Raw genomic sequence first — 22619 nt, 5'->3', positions numbered from 1 at the left:
CACTCCTGCCTGGAATTACAGGCACGCACGGTTACTCACGGCCCCAAATTAGCTTTTTATGCTGAATGCATGGGAAGCCATTGGAGTGCTATGAGCAGAGAGCAGGATCTAACATAACTGCATAGAATCACTCTTCCTGTACTGTGGGGGAGAGAGCAGTTAGAGGGTGACTGAGTTAATCACAGTACAGGGAAGTATGGTGGGGTAGGCCACGGTGGGGTGAGGGAGGTGTCACATCTTGGACACATGTAGATAAAGCTGGCAGAGTTTTTGGATGGGTTTCCCCAAGGGCCATGGGGTGAGCAAGGCAGTTATTACTGTGTTTACGCTTTAAACTTGGAGGATGGGTTGGCCCCTCACTGACCTGGAGAAGAGCAAAGAATGTGTTAATTTGGAGAGGTCCATGAGACACCCAAGAAGAGATGTTGAGTGACAGTTGGATATTTGATGAGGGGGCCTGAAGGACAGGTTCAGACTGGCTATAAAGTTTTCAGAGTGTTCAGAGTATAGCAGCTAGGGAGACAGCTCAGTCGGTAAAGTGCTTGCTTGCTGTGTAAGCATAAGAGCCTAAGCCTAGACCCAGGACTGATGGGGAAAGTGAGGGGACAAGCACTGATAATCTAGCTCTGAGGAGACAGGCCGACCTACCTCTAGAGCTTACCGGCCAGCCAGCCTAGCCAAATCTGTGAGGCAAACCAGCGAGAGACCGTGTCTTAAAAACACAGTGGACAGCGGCTGGAGAGATAGCCCCACTGGGAGCACTGGCTGTTCTACCCGAGGCCCCGGGTCCAATTCCCACATGGAAACTGAAGACTGTCTGTCATACCAGTTCCAGGGGATCCAACACCTTACACAGACACACATGGAGGCCAAACACCAATGTCCACAAGGCAAAAATCAGTGAACTATTTTAAAAACATGGCGAACGTCTCCTGAGGGACCAGATCTGAGCTTGATCTCTGGCACTCACACGCACATGTGTGAATCCACAGGCACTTGCATGCACGTGCACAGGCACAGATTTTCATGATAGAAAAATGGTCTCCAGTGCGTAGATGGTGTTTAGAATCTTGAGCGTGTATAAGGTTGTCTCGATGGTGATGAGCCTATATAGAAGAAAGTCTAGGTCTGAGCACTGAGCCTGAGGCAGTTCAGCAGGTGCACGTCATGGAGAAGGGGAGGAATAAGTAGGTTCCCTCAATCCCTCCTCCTCCTCTAGTTATCATTATGAAAAACAGTTATTTTCTTTAATTCAGTTAGCCTTCACTTGGAGAGAAGTGCTTAGCAAACAGCTCCCGGGATTGCTCTTAAAAAGTGATGTGTGCTTTGTGCAACTTCAAAGGCTTTTCAAAAGTCAGCTCCACATCCCAGGCTGGGGAGGAAGGCCTCACTGTGCAGGCAGTGACCCAGGAGGCCTCCGCCTCCCTTTCAGGATTAGTGAAGTTAGCTTCTTGTTAGCATTTGTCTCAGTGGAATGTCAGCTCCAAAGTCGTCCGCTTCACATCTCTTCCACTTTTCCATCCCACAGGAAAACGTGCGGCCAGAAGGGAGAATCTGAGAAAGGTTGGATTGTTCCTTTGGTGAGGTAAGCGATCTGTTGTGTCATGGGACCTTTAGAAGCCACGGAAAGCATCGAGTTCTCTCTCCTGCAGAATCTGAGTGTGGGGGGGGGTGTGAACCTCTGGTAACCGGGGGTGCTGTGGGGAGACTTGAGGAAGCCAATGGAGGAGCTTCAGGTGCGTCTACACACGCCATCCAAGTTTGCTATGATGCGTGGAATTACCTGGAAACAGAGTCTATAGTTTTCATCAGTTTTTCTGAGGTTTGAGACTCTGAAGGTGTGTGTGTGTGTGTGTGTGTGTGTGTGTGTCTCGCTATAGCAAGCATATTGAAACTATAGGACCTCTGTGGTCTTCTTACACTAAGTCCTCTGGTTCCTCACTGGCCCTGACAAAGCAAGTCCTCAGGCAGAGTGTTCCTGAAGAAAGAATGTGAACTTTGTACTCGGGCGGGCTTCTGTTTATAGTCTCAGCAGCCGCCCCTGAGACCCTAGATGAGTGCTCACCTTCCATTGAGCTTAACGTCCCCACTTGTAAAATAGGAAAACCTCACTGTGCCACCAGGTAATGCGGCTTCAGGTCACCCGGCAAACATTTGGCATGTGGTAAGAGTGTGGTGACCTTGAGTGAGGTCCCCTCCCTCCCTCCCTTGTAGTGACATCGCAGATTGCTCCTCAGCCTAGTCTCGGTGCCTATAGCTTGGCTCCAGCTGTCTTTATGGGAGCTCTTAGGGTTGGTTGCCCCCAAGGCAGCTCGAGGTGTATGAAACCCAATTAAGCACACACTGGCGGGCCAGATTTCTCCATCAGTTTGAAAGCAGGACTAGACAGGCCTAGAGCTGTGAGGTTATTATAGGCCAGGGCAATGAGTGTGCAGCTAAAGAAAGGAAGAATAGAGGAGAGGGGAGGAAGACAGCAGCAGCCGAGGCTCTGACAGCTCTCTGCTCCCCTGAGGCCTGTGTGCACTTCCTCTCCTGTCCTTAGGCCTGTGGAGTCTGAATTCTCCTCTCCTCTGCACAAGCTCTTTTTCCACTTGAGCTAGCCAGAGCTGGTTTTGGTGTTTGTGATTCCGAGGTCTCCATGATGATCAGGCTATTAGGCCCTGCATAGTCTTCTCACCCAGTTGGCCCATCTGCAGAGCCCCCACAGGTCCTTCGTCTCAGCCCTAGGCCCTGGGCTCTTTTCTCTGGGCTTCTGAGGTTTTCCTATGACCTTTTCTATGTCAGTCTCTCCCATGACCGGTACCGTACATCTTGTTCATTTGGCTCTGCCAAGTTTCTCTCTGTAAAGCTTCTTAATTAGCGTATCATGGAGGAAATACTTTGAGAATATGTAAATGCCTGTGATTCATAAACTTCCAACGAGGACTTTTAACATTCATTGGTGTCCCCTCCCCACCCATAAATAACAGGACTACCAAACCACGATGGTCTCGTTTCAACACTCTACAGTCATCGAAGATTTTGTTCCACTGCAAAGTAGAATTTTCCTTTCTCCTGGGTTTGTTTTTATCAGCTTGAACTCATAATTCATACTTTATTCAATGGGCTATAACTCTTTACTGGCATTAGTAATTGTCTTAGCTTTCTATTGCCATGATAAAACACCACAAAGAGAAAGGGCTTATTTCAACTTGTATTCCACATCACGGTCCATCACTGAAGGAAGACAGGTGTAAAAGGAGTTAAATCCCAGCCCCTTCCTATAAGAGACACACGACCCAGGTACTCTACTTACACTGTAAGCCTAGACTGGGCAGGTTTGGAACTATTCTAACTTATTTCCCAGCCTTGTGTCCCCGTGTCTGTCTTTTTCCTTTTTCTCTCCCTGTAACCCCCTGCTAGGTAACTGAAAATCCACCTCCCTCTATCTACTGCCCAATCACAGGCTTTAGCCTTTACTAATTAACTAGGGGAGCAAGGTTATAAAGCATCATTTGGTACACATGAGTATCTTCCCATCCCAGAGGATCTCCTCATGGGTGGGGGCAACCAGATGGGGGGGTGGAGTGGGGTGGGGATGTAGCATTTGAATACGAGTAGCATCAGACCAATCTCCTGCAGTCAGGGCAGGAACTGGAGGAAGAGCTGGTGCAGGGGCTGTCTAGGAGGGCTGCTGCCTACTAACTTGTTCCTCACAGTTTGCTTGGCCTACTTTCTTATCACACCCAGGCCCACTTGCCTGCCGTACAGTGTTCACAGTGATCTGGGTCCTTCATGATCACTTTAAAAAGAAAAGATACCTGATGATCTTCTGCTATCCTGCCAGCCCAATTGTCATCCGAGAGGCATCCAACAACTGAGAGGAGCAGATGCTATAGCCAAACTCTAGGTGAAGCCAGGGGAACCCCAAAGAAGACAGGAGGAAGGACTATAGGAGCCAGAGTGGTTGGTTGGCGATACCGCAGGAACACAAACCACAGAATCAACGAAGCAGGGCTCATATAGGCTCACAGAGACGGAAGCAGCAATCTCACAGAGCCTGCCTGGGTCTGAACTTTGCATACGTGTTATGGTTGTATAGCTTAGTATTCTTGTGGGATTCCTAACAGTGGGAGTGGGAGTGTCTCTGATGCTTTTGCCTAAACTTGGGACCCTTTTCCTCCTACTGGGTCTCCTCATCCAGCCTTGATGTGAGGGTCTGTCTTATTGACATCCCCTGGGAGGCCTGCTGGGGGGGGGTGGTGGAGGAGTAATGGATCTAGGGGAGGTGGGTGGACTTGGAGGCGTGGAAGTAGAGGAAACTACAATTAGGGTGTAACATATGTAAAGAATAAAGACAACAACAAGAAAAACAAAGCAAATAAACAAGAAAATGCACCACCAGCTTGTCTACAGGCCAGTCTGGTGGAAGCTCTTTCTTAACTGAGTTTCTGTCTTCTCAAATGACTCCAGCTTATGCAGCGATGACACCACACTAGCCAGCACACTCATATCGTCTCATATGTGGCCAATTGGAACCTACATCCTACACGGTGAGGCAGAGACAGGAGTATCCCTGGGGCTTGCCAGCAGCCACTGTAGCCAAATCGCTGATCTATGTTCAGTAGGAGACTGTCTCAATGAGTAAGGTAGACAGTGACAAAGGAAGACACTTGTCCTCAACCTCTACCCTGCACATGTGTACATGTACATACATGTCCCTCGTCACATGTGTACAACATATACACACGAGAGAAAGGGATGGAAGGAAGGTAGGAAGGAAGAGAAATAAAAAAAGATGGACTGAGAGAAATCAAGAAAGAAAAAAGAGAAAGAAAGGGAATGGTTCCTCTTTATTGGAGAATGGTATTTATGAACAAAAAATTGAGTGTAAAACATGCTGGTTGTTCCTGGAGCTTCCTTATTGAAGTTCTCCTTACTGGCCAGAGCTAGAAAATAGGTGAAGGTTTATACACACACACACACACACACACACACACACACACACACACACACGTATGATATGAGGATATATATATACATATATATACATATATATATATACGTATGTATATACGTATGTATATATGTATGTGTGTGTGTATGTATGTATATATATATATATATATATATATATATATATATATATATATATATATATATAGAGGCAGTGCCTGGATTATGATGGTTCAGCTCAATGATTTTTCAGTATTACAAGTTGTTCACTAGAAATAAAATTTTGAATTAAAAAATTCCTAGAAATATGCATTATTATACTCTTTTACTCTTTTATATGCTGGGTGGTGGCAGTGAATGGCAGATCCTACTCACCATACAAGCACACTGGAAACAGCTTAGATTCTCTACTGAACCATTGCTAGTTTGAGATACAGGTGGTCAATAAATTATCTCACATTTCTTATAAAACAGGCTACTTGTTAATGAGTGTGTATTCTGAGCAGAGTGCTTGGAACAGTCTAGGTCGCTGTGATGATGTTGGGTGTGTTGTGCATATTAAATGAATTTCCAACTAACATTATTTTTAGGTTACAATGAGTGTGTTGGGATGGGACTCCATCATAAGTCAAGGGGCACCTATACATTTACATCTGCATATCTGTTTATGTATTTATCCATTAGGTATCCTCTCTCTGTGTCTCTCACTCACTTTAGGACAGTACACAATTTATTCTGTTCTCTCTCCATAGTTCACAGCAAAAACCTTGGCTCTTATTAGCCGCACTGTGCTTGCTAATTTGGTTTGTGCTAACATGTATGGAAAATATTTTCTGAATTATAAACTCAAAAGTCTATGAAAGAGAAGCATATTCAATAGCTAGCCCACAGTTCTCTCTGACATTAGACTAAGACCACTCATCTAAGTCTTGTGCAAAGGTTACCTGGATCCATTCCTTTCTCACACTTCCGTGCAGAACTCTCTGTCACCTCTTTTCCAGCCATCTCATCCCTATCCTTGTCACACCTGAACCTCTCAGGAGTCTGAGAGCAGGTATGAGTGACTCCTTGGCTGTAGACGTCCTTCTCTGTATGCTGTGTGCAGCTCAGCCTCTGTGCCCTGATCTGTAAGGCACCAACCGTTCCTCCACTGTTATTGTCCTGTAAGCCTCCAGAAATGTCAATTCATGTCCCCTCCCTCCCAGTCCCTTTGTGGCTAAGACTTATTTTCATCTTTCCCTCTCTTTTACCTTATTTTCTCTTTCTATTTACTTATTTTTTTGAGGCAGCATCTTTCTACAAAGCTCAGGCTGCCTGGAACTCACCATGCTCCCTTCTCGGCCTCCCAAGCACTGGGGTTAGGGTGGGTTCCACTTCCAGCCTAATTGTACGTTCCTTTTAAAGGAGACGTGCTAGTGTTTTGTTGGGATGTTAGGAGGAAAGGGAGGGATGCTCTTTCTTATCTTGGAGTGGTGGGGGGGAGGTGGGGAGACAGTTTGGGATCTTGCGTTTGCAGTCTGTGGTTGGTCACTTGGGGAAACTAGAATCACAGAGACCAGAGTTTGCACACTGCAGATGGTGGCAAGATCCCTCAGCTCTCTACAGTGGATTTTTCATCTAGGATGCAGGGGTGGGAAGCTCCACAACATGTGCACTGGGCAATGGTGGCAGCATTAGACCATGTATGCAAAGTGTCTGCCTGTGATCCCGAGCTGAATGACACCTGTCGGTTGCCATGTCTACTGAGCTGGCCTCTCATTGTCCTTCACTCAGGGCCTGCTAAGTGCTGAGCCTTCTGGGAGTCCCTAAGTTAACAGGGAAGGGAAGCCAAGCTCCCAGAGAAGCTGTCCAGCAATCAACCCCAGGGCTGGCTGCATTCTTGGCAGGAAGCCATGTCTCCTCCCTTGGCGTCCCTCTGTCCCAGGATGAGCTTTTGTTTTCCTGGGCCCCAAAACTTCTTCCCTGGCCAGAGGTCAGATGGCCAGTCGAGCGCTTCCCTGAGCTGTGGGCTAGTATGCCTCTATTGGCCCATTGCTTCTGTGCTGAGCGACATGATGGTCGCTGATGGGATGAGTGATGAGCTGGAGATTTTGGTAGAGTGAGGCCAAATCCCTGTGTGGCTCCAGGAACATGGATAAATATAGCCAGAGTAATTGCTTATGTTCTTTTAAGGATTAAAAGTCAGCTTTCGGGCAAGCTGTGAGGCTCCGTGACCAGGACAGCAAGGGACACAGCTCCTTTTTTAGAGCTGTGGTCAGCACTCCGTGGGCATTGCTGGATCCTAGACCTCAGTGACGCCACTGTCACATGATTTAGGGGTCACGGAGAGGGCACAGATAGACAACAGGTGTCCTTATCGCATTCTATTAGCCAGTCCTGGGTCAGGTGACCAAAGGTATTCAGTCAACACTTCTTAAACTTTTGTTGGTGTTGCTCTTGGAGACAGGGTTTCTCTATATAACAACCCTGGCTGTCCTGGAAATCACAGAGGTCCACCTGCCCCTGCTGGAATTAAAGATCAGGGCCACCACTGCTGGGCTTTAATTGTTATTTTAATCATGTGCTTTTGTATGTGTCTGTGCATGTGGGTGCAGGGGCCCTCGGAGGGTCAGAGGGGCTGTCAGATCCCCTGGAGCTGGAGTTACAGTCTGCCGTGAGCATGCAGGGACCTGCATTTGGAGTCCTCTGTCATAGCAGTGCGTGCTCGTAAGCCTCTCTGCAGCCCCTTTGTATCAGTGAGCATCGAGTGCATGAATGAAAAGAGTGCGTTTTAGTAATAACCACGGAATAAGAGCATCTACTTAACAGTAACTTCTCAATGTCAATTTTCCCATCCCAAAATACAGAACTGTGACATAAGCGCCACCACTGAGAGAAGCTGATGGAAGATTTGGGGCTCTCTACTGTTTTTATAACTTCCCGTGTGCCTGCAATTATTCCAAAATAAAAATTAAAACACACGCACACCCAAATAACCAGCATCCCTGACGTGGAGGAGGTGGTGCTGGGAGACAAACTAATGAAATCTCTGCCCAGAGCAATGCCTTTTGCATTATTCCGTATTATTACTGCGATTATTGAATGTGTGCACCTGACTTAATTCCCGTGGCCCAAGACTTTAAATGCACAACCAAGATACAGTGGATACAGTAGTTAGTCTTTATTTTATTTCACTTTTATTTTGTGTGTGTGCACATATGTGGGCATGTGCATGACCTGGTGGGCATGAAGAGGTCAGAGGTCAGCTTGTTGGAGTCAGTTCTCCATCGGGGTCCTGGGAATTGAATTTAGGTGGCCAGCCTTGCTAGCAGGCACCTTTACCCTTGGCCCATCCCACTAGCCCCACATTCCTTTCCCATGGATAAAGTTCTACTCTTACTGGCTTGTGTGACAGCTTTTGTATGCACACACACACACACACACACACACACACACACACACACACTTGTGAGTGTGGGTATACCTGAATGGACATAAGTGTCTTTGAATGTATGTATACACTTTCCCCACCCACGTGGCAGAAGTTGCTCTCTTAGATATCTCCCCATGTACTAATGCATCTTAGAGCAGTGGTTCTCAACCTTCCCAAAGCTGTGACCCTTCAATACGGTCCCACATGCTGAAGTGACCCACAACCATGAAATCATTTCATTGCTACTTCATAACTGTAATTTTGCTACTGTTATGAATGGTAATGTAAATCTATGATATATAGGATGTCTGATATGCAAACCCAGTGGGGCCACGACCCATGGAATGAGAACCACTGCCTTAGCGGTTTTCCCATCACTACAGCAAGAGCTCCCTCCTTCTGTGTTATGGCTGCACCCATCTTCTTTTATGGCCCCCAAGTAGCGGACATTTATGTCATTCCTAATCCCCTTGCTTTTATAAACATTGCTGCAATGAGTAATCATGTTCATCAGTCATTTCCCAAGTGTGGGAGTTGTTTGTGAAATAAATTCCTAGAAGTAGAACTGGGTCGAAGGGCACGAGGCTTATAACCTCGTCAGTGCTCATGTGTCCTCTATAGACTTTGCTCCACTTTGCAGTCACCAAGCAATGTTTTGTAAAATGCTTGTAATTGAAGTGAGTTTTAAAAAGTCACTTGGTGACTGCTTTGCGAGTCTAGTGAAAGCTTTGGGCCTCTACCAAGAGAAACATGAACCAAGTGCTGGCTCAGAGACTTACCAAGGCCATCCGTGACCCCTGGGTTTAGAGCCATGGTGGAGGGGTGGTAGATGGCAAGGAGGAAGAAGTTGTAGATGGAACCACCTCAGCTCACGTCTAGGCCCGGCACTCAAGTTGCAGAGCATCTGAACTGAAGGGGTTCTATTTCTTTAAGCCTCGATTTCTTTTTTTAAAAGAAAGATGCAATGTTTCTGTTTGATACGACACTTGTGAGATACTTGTTTTCTGGAAACGAATCCAATGTACTGCTAGGAATAATAATGGGTGTTTACTCAGAGGTTTACACACATGCAAGTGTGTGTATACACTCACATGCACACAGGACTAACAAGTGATGGCCACTGTGGAGTTCTCAGGTTTAGCAAGTAAAAATGCCCAGTTTCATTTGAACTTCAAATGAGCAACATACAATCTTGTGGCACAAGAATGTATTTGGGGGCGTCCTTATATGGAAATAATTGTATTTCATTTGAGATTTTTTTTTTTTGGTTCTTTTTTTCGGAGCTGGGGACTGAACCCAGGGCCTTGCGCTTCCTAGGCAAGCGCTCTACCACTGAGCTAAATCCCCAACCCCTCATTTGAGATTTTAATTTGAGTATCTGGTTGTCTAGCCACCCCTCCCAAGGGCTTCCCGGTTGGTGTGTCTAACTGCAGAAGGGGCTGTGGGGACCCCATGTGGTTGTGTTAGGGTTGACAGCCTTGGGCACTGTATCTGAGGACGGTGAGGACAGGGTGTGGACTTCCACCCTTCCTCACCTGCCTTGAAGTTATTCAGGGCTGGACACTCTTCTTCGCCTTTCCAGTACCTATGAGACCCTGATCACAGTGTCCTGATTTTTCACTATTGTCCCACTTCAGAGATGAATAGACTGAGGCTTGCCATGTTATGGCTCTGAGACTGTTAAGCGGAGGAAGTGGGACTGACCCCTGGGGCTGCTGCCAGACCTGGACTTAGTTGATCCCCTCCACCATGCCCTGTTCTCTCTGGCAATCCCGAGGGTTTAAGATGGGAGCAGCCTCCGCCTCCAAATCCCTGGGACAGAAAACATTCCCAGCTTCTCCTGGCAGCGAGCCAGGATCTTATCTGGGCTCACACGCTTGCTGGACACTCAGGGGTGGGAGGCTAGTCTTCAGATGTCCCCTTCCTCCCCCTCTGGCAAAGACAGAGTCCAGCATCTTCAACTGCCCCCCAAGGCACTCATCAGCTATGGGGGTGCGCCTGCAAAAGCCCAGGGTTAGGGGCTACTATTCAGGCCCAACTTTCCTTGAACCCTGAGGCTGGCTGGAAGGCATCTCCTGCTTTTAGCCCAGAGGCAGGCTGCAGTGGGCCCTGGTGGAACACTGTTTCCCAGTCCCAGCCCCTCATCCAGCCCCTCTCTGAGGAGGAGGCAGGCAGCAGGGCTCTGCAGCCAGAGCTTTGCAGCTTGGAGCTCTGGAGCCAGATGTAACATTGACCTTAAATGGTAAAAGCTCCCCAGAGTGAAGAGAGGCTGGCCGGGGAGGAAAGAGGAATAACTCAGTTTTAGGTAAGTCATCGCTATTGCCTAGAATAACCTGCCTCTTCAGCCCGAGGAAAGCAGAGAGGCGCCTCTCCTCCTTAAAGGTACAGGGCACTGGGATGGGGGCACTTAACTTTAAGTTGCAGGGGAGGTGGCCTAGTTGGGTGATATTTTAGCCGAGGCTTTTTATTGTTGCTGTCTTAAGTTTTAAATAAGAAACGAAACGCTCGATCCTCACTAAATCCTGCCCCTTCTACTTGCTGTTGGAAAGCATGCACAGTTTTGGGTAAAGATGTGACTGCTCACTAAGCCCCTTACTCCTGACTTTCCTGCAGGATCCTTTGAGACAGTAGAGCAGTAGAGAAATGCCAGAGCTGTGCAAGACAGGCAGGGCGGCCTTTCTTCCCTGGGGTTTCCTGTGTCTCTCCCTCCTTCCTTCTCAAGTCTTGTGTGTGCGAACCCCTTTTTGTCCGGCCATCTTCATCATTGACTCTTGTCCATTTCTATGCTTGACCTTCCTGACCTGGGCTCTGGACACAGTCCCTGTTTCTATCTCTGCCCTCATCTCTCTTTTTGTATCTATCCCCTGGCCCACCACATCGTGTGCCCTGTCACAGTTCTGTCTCTGTCTGTCTCTCTGTTTCTCTGTGTCTCTCTGTGTCTCTGTCTCTGTCTCTGTCTCTGTCTCTCTCTCTCTCTCTCTGTGTGTGTGTGTGTGTGTGTGTGTGTGTGTGTGTGTGTGTGGTGTTGTGCGTGTGTGTCTGAGCCTGTGTCCTACCCTGTACCTCTCCAGAGGTCATTGGAAGCTATTCCCAGAGTGAGTGGCACTCAGGCAGGTTTTCTCAAAGAGAAGGGAGCAGAGCAAGGCTCAGGAGAAGCCCAGCTGCAGGCCGCCTCCTGTGCAGTAAACAGTTGTAAAAGCTGGAGAGGCCTCACAGTCTGCATAAACAGCAGCATGGCCCTGGGACCCCTGGCTGGCGCTCCTTCCTCCACAAGTGACAGCTGCTGCTCTTAACACTCTTCAGGCAGCCCTCGGGTGGCAGAGAAAGCAAGGCAACCCTGAACTTGGCTGAGCTGTATTCTGCATGGAGGGAGAGAGAGCTGCTAGGGCTGGCAGGCTGGAGTACAAGTGAGGCAGGCTCTGGGAGGAAGGGCCTCTCCCTCAACAAGAGGTGACCCACTCTAGCTAGCGGGGCACGTGCCATCACTCCTCATTTCAACGACTCACCTACGTCACACAAGAAGGGCCAGAGCTAGGATTGGAAAATATGTCTATGCGGGTCCCCACCTGACAACTGTGAGTACCTCCAGTAGTGGCCTCTGGTTTTCAGCTAAGTGATAAAGCAGTTGTCACTGTTATATTTGGTTCATATTTCAGGTGCATGCGTGCGTGTGTGCATATGTGTGTGCGTGTGTGTGGGAGATGGCTGTTTGTGTTCAAGCCCATGTCTCTTTCTATATCTGTGGTGGCCAGTCATTTCCACGCACCCTTTATGACTCTTTTGGAAGGAAAACTGCAAATTGCCACAACATGAACAAGACATTGCCCATCGATGTATTTTCTGAGCCACAGAGAAGTTGTACAGCTGATTAGACCTCAGTTGGCCGTCTCTAGGGGTACTGCTCTTGACACTCCCCATCCCCCACACACCCATGCCCTCTTCACCTCTGCTGGGCCCTGTTTCTGAGAGGATGGTGGTAAGAGCACAGACACTCCTCATGCTATGCCTGGAGCTGTGACACGAAGTGTCACATGACTCTACAGCATAGGGGTCCCTCAGCTTTACAGGTGGGGCACTTGGGCTAGAAGGTGTTTAGCACCACACAGCGACCCAGCATCTTAGGTAGATTAAGAGTCAATGATTCCCAGTTCCCAGTAGCCCCCGGGGCTCTTAGTTAGGGATAAGGCATTCTGGGAGTCAGGGGAGGAAACTGGATTGTTTACACAATGAATGGGCTTCAGCCAGAAGGCTGAAGTCTGTAAAAGGAGTCCACACTGTGTGTCCCATACCCCAAATGATGCCAGGAGACTACTGTGTTCAGAGTCAATCATTTTTGGGTGAATGAACAGATGCAACACTTCTAAGCTTTGTCTTGGTTAAAAGGACTCAGGTTTATTGAGCACTTGCTTCTGCTGGCCAGAATCTTGCTGTCTGGCTTAAAGGATGCTGCATGGGGAGGTGCTGACTATATAGCTCTTCTTGCTTTTTCAACCGAGTAGCCCTGACAGGGTCACTCACTGGGCTGGACAGCCATCTTCAGTGTGGGGTGACAGTTTGTTTAATGCCCAGGGTCCAGGTAGAGAAATAGTAACTGCCCTTGCACCTTGGGGAGCTGAGTCAGAGCAGGGAGGGTCTGGGATAGTAAGTGCACAGGAAAAGAGGAGAAAAGGAAGTGAACTGAGTTGCTGTGTGCTCAGACCTCATCCCCACATGCTCTTCAATTCAATAATTATCTACAACTCAGGATGCTGTACCTTAGAGACACACAGCTGCTGCTCCTAGTGAGTTCCAGTGCAGGCCGGTTCTCTCCAGGACAGGACAACTTCTGCAGTAGATGTCATCCTACCTGTAGCTAGTAACTCAAGTCTCAGGAGTAGTTATCGAGTACTGCTGTCCAAAGGAGGACTCAAGAAGAGAGGAGAAATCAAGAAGAAGAGCCATCCTACCAGCCCAGGTCAGTCTCACATGATGGACCTTTGGACCTGGCACCTGAGGAGAGCAAACTCCTGCCTGTGACCTTGGGCTGTGACCTTGAGCAAATCTTGCCTTCCCTGCCAGGGACTTCTCTAGGGGAGATAGAAAGCAAGTGGCAGGAAAGTTTATCCAGCCAGTGACAGATGCAAAAAGGTGTGCTAAGACTGCACTTGGGCACAAGATTGGACCCTTCTACATTCCATCATGGATTAGGAAGGGGTTCACGAAGCCCCACCCCTCCCTGAGGAGCTATTGACAGTTAATGGTAACCTGGTGTCATTTCTTCATTGGTGTAGCCATTAAGGTGCTTATACTTTAGGAAGTAACCCCTTACCCATGCTCACAGAGACTCAGTGAGTCAAAAAATAAACAATTAAAAAGGTACAGAAGATGAAGACTAATGGAGGAGAGGGAGGAGCAGGAATTAGGGGTGGGAACAAGAGAGAGTACTGAGGGTGAATTTGGTGACAATGCATTATGTATGAAACTGTCAAGACAATGCTAAACTCAACCAAATGTCTTTTCAATAACAACATGATTAAATAACATAATTATAGCTGTTACTACAAAAGGAACTGGTCTTAATCAGCACTGGTTACTTATTATTTTCCTTTATTTATAATTTTTATTCGGTTATTTTCCAGTAGTAAAAGTACTCTTTGCTCCTACTAAACTTTCTTGGGGAAATATAGAAACGAATATAAAAAAAAATAAACTCAGAAGTAATTATAAAGAGAAGAACCACTTCAGAATTTCATCATTCAGAGACAGGTATTGCTAATATTATGGTAGATTTATTACTTATACCTTTATCGTGTAAATACTGACCAGGCCAGATTCTGCTTAGCTTGAGAACATGTGCAATTGGCCATATTTTGAGAGAGACATCTATACGCTCCTCTCTGTCCTTCTCCTCTCCGCCATTTTCTTTCTTCTGAGATGAGGTCTTAGGTAGTTCAGACTGGTCTCAAACTCAACAAGTAGCTGAAGATGGTCTTGAACTTCTGATCTTGTGCCTCTGTACCCACTACTCTTAGTAAATGTGTTGCAGCTTATGAAGCTTAGGGTTCAGTGTGTTCTGGGTGTCATAGTTATTTTTGTCAAGTTGACACAAACCTAAGACTACCTGGGAGGAAGGAACCTCAACTAAGAAATTGTTCCTACCAGATTGGCCCATGGCCATGCCTGTGGGAGCATTTTCTTAATGGATGATTGATGTGGAAGGGCCCGGGCTATATAAGAAAGGTAGCTGAACAAGCCACGGGAGGCAAGCTGGTAAGCAATATTCCTCTGTGGTTTCTGCATGGAGCTCTTGCCTTGAGTTCCCATCTTGCCTTCTCTCTCCCCATGTTGCTTTTGTTCATGGTTTTACCTCAGCAACAGAGAACAAACTTGAATACTAGGCAAGCAGCCTAGCAACTGAGCTACAGTCTAGCCCTATAGAGTCTTTATATTGTTCTATATTTTTATAAAGCTAAGACCTTGACTGGCCTTGTAAGTCTAATTGTTTTTAGTTGTACATCCCACTGTGGTCTTCTGTCTGCGCGATGTTGATGATTCTTCAAGCACGATGGTTTTGCAGTGGATTCACCACGTGGAGTCATGTTAGCTGTGGACGTTCTTGTTAGGCCTGTTAATCGGCCTTCCTGTTGGTGGTGTTTGCAGTGTGGGTTTCCCTCGAGGATTATCTGAGGGACACACATGATATGGTGGCTCTTCCACGTTTGCAGCATGTGTAGTTCTCAGAGGTGGATATGTACTGTGTGGCCTGATGTCTGTCAGTGGGACACTGGCCAGCTTTACATACAGGGAATCACACAGATCTATTTCTACGTCCTCTCTGTCATTTGTACCCAAGGAGGAATTCTGTATTTGAAGACCAACGTCTGGGAATGAGAATTGCTAAAACCAGGACAGGCCTGGGCAGATTGGGAAGCCCAGTGTGACTTTAAGAGCTTTCTTACACTTCCTTGTCTCTCTTCTTGGTAAAACGAAAGCAGGTCTTGGTGCAGAATCTTTGGCGAGCAATAGTTGGAATATAATAATTTGTTTTGATTGTGTTTATAGTTCTCTGAGCTAACTGGTGCTGACTTTTGTCACTTTAGATAGAACTTAGATTTCCCTTTTAAATACGTGCAATGGTGGTTGCTGGCACTGAACATCCAGCTGTGTGCTGGGTGGCGGCCTGCGCTTCACAGAGGTGGCTCATGAAGCTATCATGGCAACCCCTCCAGGCAGCTGCCACTTTTGTCTTCAGCATACAGATGAGGCACAGAGAGAGAAGAGCAAGGAACTTGCCCAACAACACGAATTTAGTAAATGGTAGAGCCTAGATTTCAACCTTGGTTCACGGCTCATAAATGAAAGCATATGAAGTAAATAGATGAATAGGCAGGCAAAACTGATCAGGGTCATGTGCACAGGCCTATTAGCCTATAGCTTGTGGAACAATGGGTAACAGTACTGGTAGTGTGGCAGGAGCTCATCCCTGTGAGGAATAAGCATGCACACTGCTCACAGCCTACCGTGTGTGTTGGCGGAGGTTGAGGGGCTGGAGTTTCTAGAGTGGCCTCCCTTGTGTAGGGACACACAGGCTGTAGCCACTTGCTGACACACTAAACAGTAGAAGTTTCCAGAGGCTCAATGGAGGCAGTCAAAAGTACCAAGTACACTGAGATCAAAGCCCAGCTCCACAGGTTGCCTTGTGCCCTTAGGCAAAAGGCCTGACCTTTCTCTTCTCCATCCTATAATTTTATCAGTAGGGCTGCTCAAAGGGTCATTATGAAGGGAAATGGGATATTTATCGGAACCATTGCACATGTAAAGCCCTCTTTTAAACCATCATGATTAGACCTGAGGAAAGGGCTCAGGTAAAGCGCTTGCGGTACAAGTGTCCTCACACTTTGAGTTCAGATCCTCAGTTTGAGGATGTAATCCATCAGGTTGGAGAGCATGGCCACAGGGGCAGCTGAGACTGTGGCAGGGTGAGCTGCTTGCTCACTGGGCAGATCAGGAAGCACAGGAGGAAGAATCTGGTATTCAGTTGGCTTTCTCCCTTCTCCCTTGTGTTTAGTCTAGAGCTCAGTCCACAGGTACTGCCCATATTTGGAGTGGGTCTTCTCTCTGGAAATGCCCTCACAGACATATCCAGAGGCATGCCTCACCAATGGCCTAGATGTTTCTGAACCCAGTCAAGTTGACAATGAAGAACAATTGTCACCAAGTTAGACATTGTGGCGGTCATGACTGTGACCTTTCATGATAACTATGACACATAATACCACCATTGGGAAATAGTTATGAAATAATAAGGAAGTTCATTTTTTTCTATTTTAAAAATAAAAATAGAAAATAGTTTCCAAGGTTTTTTTCCCCTATGTTCTGTTGGGCTATCCTGAATTTTTGTTTATTTGCTTGTTTGCTTGTTTTGCTTATTTTGGAGACAAGATCTTGTTATGTAGCCCAGGCTGGCCTTCATGATTCTCTTGCCTAATCACCCAAATGCTGGGATTGCCTGCATGCACCTGATCCATAGACCTGGCATGTCTTGTATTTCACAGGCCTAGCCTTCCCAGGCTCCAGTGATTCCTAGTCTCTACATTTTCAGAAGAAAGATCTTGAATGATTCAGTATGAGATCAGCAGTGATAGTCAATGGTCAAGGTCAAGGAACAGAATGTGATTATGGTTATATCAATGGTTCTCAACCTATGGGTCCTGACCCCTTCAGGGGGTTGAACATAGGGTTTGCATATCAGATATCTTGCACATCAGATATTTACATTGTGCTTTATAACAGTAGCAAAAATTACAGTTATGAAGTAGCAACAAAATAATTTTGTGGTTGGTGGTCACCACAACATGAGGAACTGTATTAAAGGGTCACAGCATTAGGAAGGTTGAGACCAACTGCCTTATATGCAAGGTTTCCTCAAGAAGGGCAAACTGCTAAAATCAACAGTGTCTTCAAAAGAAGTTTTGACTTGTTAACTTGAAGTGACCTTTCTAATGTGGAGTGGCCTTTCTGCCCCATTGCATACCCAGAGAATGGTATTCATCACGTGTGAGAGTTTTGCCTTTACTCACTGGACAGCAACCTTACTTCCTTGTTCCTTGCCCTGTATGGCCAACATATACAACACAGGCCGTCTAGGACTTTCCCTGACTTGGTGGGCAGACTATTTCCCAGTTCTGCTGGGCTCAGCAAAGGAAAACAGGTATGGGAGGTGGTGGGTTTCAAGGATTTCATGTCTTAGACCTAGAGATGCTTGGCAAATTGTCCATAGACCAGCATTTCTACAGTTTGGAAGGCACCAAAGTCATTTGTGCACACAAAGCACCTTCCCAGAGTTCAGAGAGGAAGAATCCATTTGCTGAAGTCTATAGTGGGGTGTGTGTGTGTGTGTGTGTGTGTGTGTGTGTGTGTGTGTGTGTGAACAAGAACAACAACAACATGTTTGTTGTTATTATTGCTATAATAGCCAGCATTTGTTGAGTGTCAGCTAAATACTATATACGATATAGGCCAACACTTGTTGAGTGTTTGGTGCATTATCTATATTATTTCAAATTTTTGCTCTCTGTTATCTCCCTTCTTTTTAAGAAAATTGAGCTAGGATCACACAGGTATTAGCGCCAAGCCACATCGTCCTTGGTTGCTAAGTGCACACAGCACATTGGGGGATAAAAATTTCTAATCCCAGCAGTTGGGAGGCAGAGGCAGGCAGATCTCTATGAGTTTGAGGCCAGCTTGGGGTTGCGTAGTGATTTCCAAGACAACTCCAAAGCAAGGTGTTACCTTGTCTGTATAGAGAAAGCAAGAGCAGTAAATAGCGAGGGCAAGGGGAGGGTGGAATTTACACTCGGGAGTTGACCAGGCCAGGAGGGAAGTATAGGCTGAGTTAGCAAGGTGTCAAAAAGGTTAGCCCAAGGGGTTGGAGAGATGACTCAGAGGTTAAGAGAATTTGCAGCTCTCGGAAAAGGCATGGGTTTTCCCCCTCGCACTCTAATGGCAACTCAAAACCATTTGTAACTCCAGTTTCAGGGTATCCAACACTCTTCTGGTCTTCATGGGCACTGCATGCGTACAGTGCACCTACTTACATGCTGACAAACACTTAGATCCATAGTAATAAACATAAACAAAAAAGGTCTGCTCATTGTGCATTTCCAGAGAGGTCTAAGGGAGGGTAGTATTGTGGCAGGGTTTTCATGGGTCCACAGCAGGCAGAGCATGACTAGATGAGAAGACCCTCACAGGTTTGAAGACAGTGAAGGTTGTTCAATACCCACTCCTGGTGTGCCATGTCCTGAGAAGAAAGGGAGCTAACACACAAGGGGCAAGCCGTCCCTGCTTCTGAGCCTGACTCATGCTGTGCCCATGGGCAGACTGTCTCGTTTTTCCCAGAGGCTCGATTCCTCACCGTAAATTGTTTATTCTGCAAGGCCTAGGGATCTACCCAACAGTTGCATGATTAAGGCCATCCCAGGGCAATAATTGTGACAGACATTGTGTGGATGACAAGGAGGGGCCTTGCAGGTGTGTTTAAGAGCCAGCTGTTATGACTCACCCTCTGAAAGGCCCTGCAGTGCCCCTGGGGACAGCTGGGCTGGCATCAGTCTGTGCTTAAGAAAACATTTACTGTTGGAGAAATGCCTGTCTCCCATCATTTTGTTAACAAGAAGCTTGATTCATGCTTAAGTTTAGACATTCGCCTCGCAGATCAGAGCTGATGGTCTTGTTTTCATCCTTAGCAGAGCTGTGATAGCCTGGTCCCTTTCCTCAGTTGTTCTAGGCTCTCTGACTCTGGGAGCAGGAGAGTACTCATAGACCCTGGAGGTCAGTTCCTGGGAAGGGATGGACCTTGTAGACATCAGAATTGGGAGGAATCCAGCAGGCCTTGGGCACACCTTCAGAGTTCTCAAAGTGGAGGAGAATTTTCGAATTCAAAAGACCCAGAGACTGCAGCCAACACCCACCCACACAGCATTTGCTTTGATGCTTTCTCCTATATTCGCCCGGTGATGGTGACCATAGAACCTGTACCAGTGTGACTTCTCAGGAATTCCCCAGAGTTCAGTTTTAGCCATGATTAGGTGACATAACCAAACTCTGTCTGCAGGCCCTCATTGGCATCCTGTCGACCCCAGGAACTTTGGTCTTCTCGGCTCTCTTCCTCCTTCAGGAAAATATTTACAGGCCAGGAATGTGGCTCAGTTGGTTGAATGTTTGCTTACCATGCACAGAGCCCTGCGTTCCACCCCATAAAACGGGGAGTGATGGCCCACATCTGGACTCAGCACTTGAGAGGTGGAGGAAGAGGTTCAGGAGTCTAAGGTCGTCCTCGGCTAAAGAGACTAAATAATAAACCCAAACTTAAAGTGTTATTTTCTAGGCTGGTGGGAAGATAAACATCCACTGAAACATTCTTTGACCTAAAAGTCCGTTTTTTTTCCTTCTGATTTTGGAATCCTAGTGCTTTTGTGGGTTCTTGGCCCTGGTCCCTCTATATCTGATGGGGAAGTTAGTGCTGTCCACATTACCTGGTTACCTTGAATACATCTGGAGACTGTGATGCCTGGAATTGAGGGACAGCTGCAGAATCCTGAGGGCTGCCACACACGTACAACTCCACACTCTGAACCTTCACCAGGCCTTGGCCACAGTCTATAAATCTGTCCCCTGGCACACTGAGAATGGCTGGATCCTAGGAAACACATTGTTTCCCTCAGACCTTAGCAAGTCCAGGATGGACTCTTGGGAGGTATCTCAGTCAGTAAAGTTCTTGCTATGTAAACTCGGGGATATAAGTTGGATCCCCAGAACCTACACAAAGCTAGGTATGGCGGTATATGCTTGTAATACCAGCACCAGGAGGGGAGACAGATAAATCCTTTGGCCTCATTGGATACCCAACCTAGACCTACTTGGTTAGTTCCAACAAGAGACCCTGTCTTAAACAAAGAAAAAAGCAAGGTGAAAATGCCTCCTGACCTCTGGACTTCACGTACACAGGCACACAGTCCAGCATGGCAGGTGTATCCACTATTCAAAACTCATGTAAATGCTAACATTCCTGGATAACTGTGCACTCTCCTCCTCTGTGCCATCCCCCAGGGACAAGTGAGACAAAGGGTTGTAAATCATCTTCTGGGTCACTGCCCCCGCTTTTTATTTTTTACTTTTTCTGAGACACCAGTGTTCTGGAGCCATCTCTACAGGAAGCCAGCCCTCAGCCCAGGAGTGAAACAGATATACTTACAACCCCAAGTGACTAGTCTTACAGGCACCCTTCTCTCTCACCTCCGGACTTATGTTTAACAGGGGACGCTTTGCCTAGGAAAAAAAATGGCTTGACCAAATAAGGCTGGAAGACGCTAAGTTCTGTCATACTTTTCTGGATATTTACCTTGCGCATTTGTGCCCTAAGTGCTCGGAGATGCCGTGCAGAGCAGGAGCCGATTGTGTGCCAAGATCCCCAATGGTGAGCACTTTCTTCTCAGAGCCCTTCCCTTCACTTAGACATGCTCAGGAACGGCTGGCCTCGTGTTTGTGCCGTGCTTGAATGGTGTGGGGTAGATTGCCAAATATCTACAGGGTCCTCAGCTCTTGCAGAACCACCACCAAAGGCCAGCTCATCTCCAATGCCTGGGAAACAGATGGTGGGTGAGAAAGGGGAAAACAGGCTCTGAGGTCCCCGTAGGATCCCATTGCCTGTGACTCTGGAAACATCATGGAGCCTCCTTCCTCTCATAGGAAGCTTGGATGTCTCAAGACCTGGGGCAGGCCTCCTGTGAGCAGGGAAGGTTGGCACTGCATCCTGTCATCTCTTGCCTGTCTTATTTTTTGTTACTTCCTGTTCCCATGTGGCTATGGGGGCCTCTAGTACACAGGATAGCATGGCTCCATCACTTTGGTTTGGAGGCCACCAGGATTCCTTAGTCCAAGAGCTGATTTCTCCTTGAGAATGGAGGAGACACTCCTGTGACCAACGAGAGACCAAGGAGGGAATCCATAGAGCGTTGACTGAGCTGTGGGTTACGTTAGGCTCACCTCGGTGGAAAGATGAGAAGAGGCCACCCAGCTAGGACTCTAGACAGTAGTGGGATACCCAGGAAAGGCACACGATATTTCCCAGCAAATAGGCAGAATCTGCCCTAGGAGAAATGAGATGCCATCCAGGCCTAGTGCTGTAAGGCTGTAACCTTAGCTATTGGCTGTGAATCTAGGGTCAGCCTGGGCAACTTAGTGAGATCCTGACTTAAAATTAAAACGCTGAAAATGCGTCAGGGATATAGTTTGGCGACAGAGCACTTGCCTAGCATGTCCAGAGCTCCTGATTGCGTCTTCAGTACAGCAGAATAAAATTTAAAAAAATTTAGTTTTGTGGCAGTGTTCACAGAAGCCTGGCCAGGCCTGACCATCACCCAGCAGGGGCTGAATCTAAACAATGATGATCCAATTTCAGAACCGATTTCAGAAAGGCAACTATTTCAAAATGACCTTGGATAGAGAGACAGATGGCCCTGTGGTGGTGTGGAAAGGTCTGGATTGGAGTGTTAGTCTTGGCAGGACCTTCATGGACATGTGGTCTTGCCAAGTCCCTTCTGCATCTATAGGACAGGCCTAACAGTATCCGCCTGGCAGTATTTTTGTATAAATATATTCAGTACTAGATAGGAAATCACTTGCACACTGGAAAGGTTCCAAACAGAAAGAGATTAAAACTCCCCTTCAAGGAGCCACAAGGACAGAGAAATCATGATGAAATTCCACTAAGGAACCTTGGCCTCTCTTCTCACAACGTCATCTAAACAAACACTACTTGTGTTGGTGAGGACGAGAGGTAATGAGATTAAGTCACATGGCTTGGAAGTTCCACTTTCAGGCATTTAACACCTGAAAATAGGTGTTCCAACAAAGGTGGGTATAGTGATATATATATATATATATATATATATATATATATATATATATATATATAGCTAGTTCCAATAGCTAAAAGGCAGAAATAATCCACATGTCTATAAACTGATAAATCAATGAACAAAATATGAGTTGACTGATGGGATATCAGTCAACTATAGAAAGTTATGATAAATGCTACAGCACAGATGAGCTTCAAAACAGACACAAAATCTGTATACAGAAGGCAAATTAGAGCTATCTTCCAACTCTCAGAATATATCTCTTAGAGAACTCCAGCCCCTGAGGGAATGTGGTTTCATTCTCGAACCTTCCTTCTTAGGAATTAAGAGACAGAGAGCCACCCACAGCACTTCTCTGAGGGACCATTCAT

General features: G+C 46.8%; 1 protein-coding gene across 17 annotated transcripts in view; it reads left to right on the top strand.

The window, feature by feature from the left end:
- Positions 1-10218: 10218 nt before the first annotated feature.
- Positions 10219-22619, top strand: part of Irag1 (inositol 1,4,5-triphosphate receptor associated 1) — a 112195-nt gene continuing 99794 nt past the window's right edge. For 8 of the 17 annotated variants that reach the window (XM_087559354.1, XM_087559348.1, XM_087559358.1 and 5 more), the window contains exon 1: positions 10219-10652. The gene's annotated coding sequence lies outside the window, so the exon portion shown is untranslated. 17 annotated transcript variants of the gene reach the window in all.

This window comes from Rattus norvegicus, chromosome 1 (genome assembly GCF_021556685.1).
Source record: "Rattus norvegicus strain SHRSP/BbbUtx chromosome 1, alternate assembly SHRSP_T2T, whole genome shotgun sequence".
Classification (NCBI taxonomy): domain Eukaryota; kingdom Metazoa; phylum Chordata; class Mammalia; order Rodentia; family Muridae; genus Rattus; species Rattus norvegicus.
This window is presented reverse-complemented; position numbering and strand designations above follow the sequence as displayed.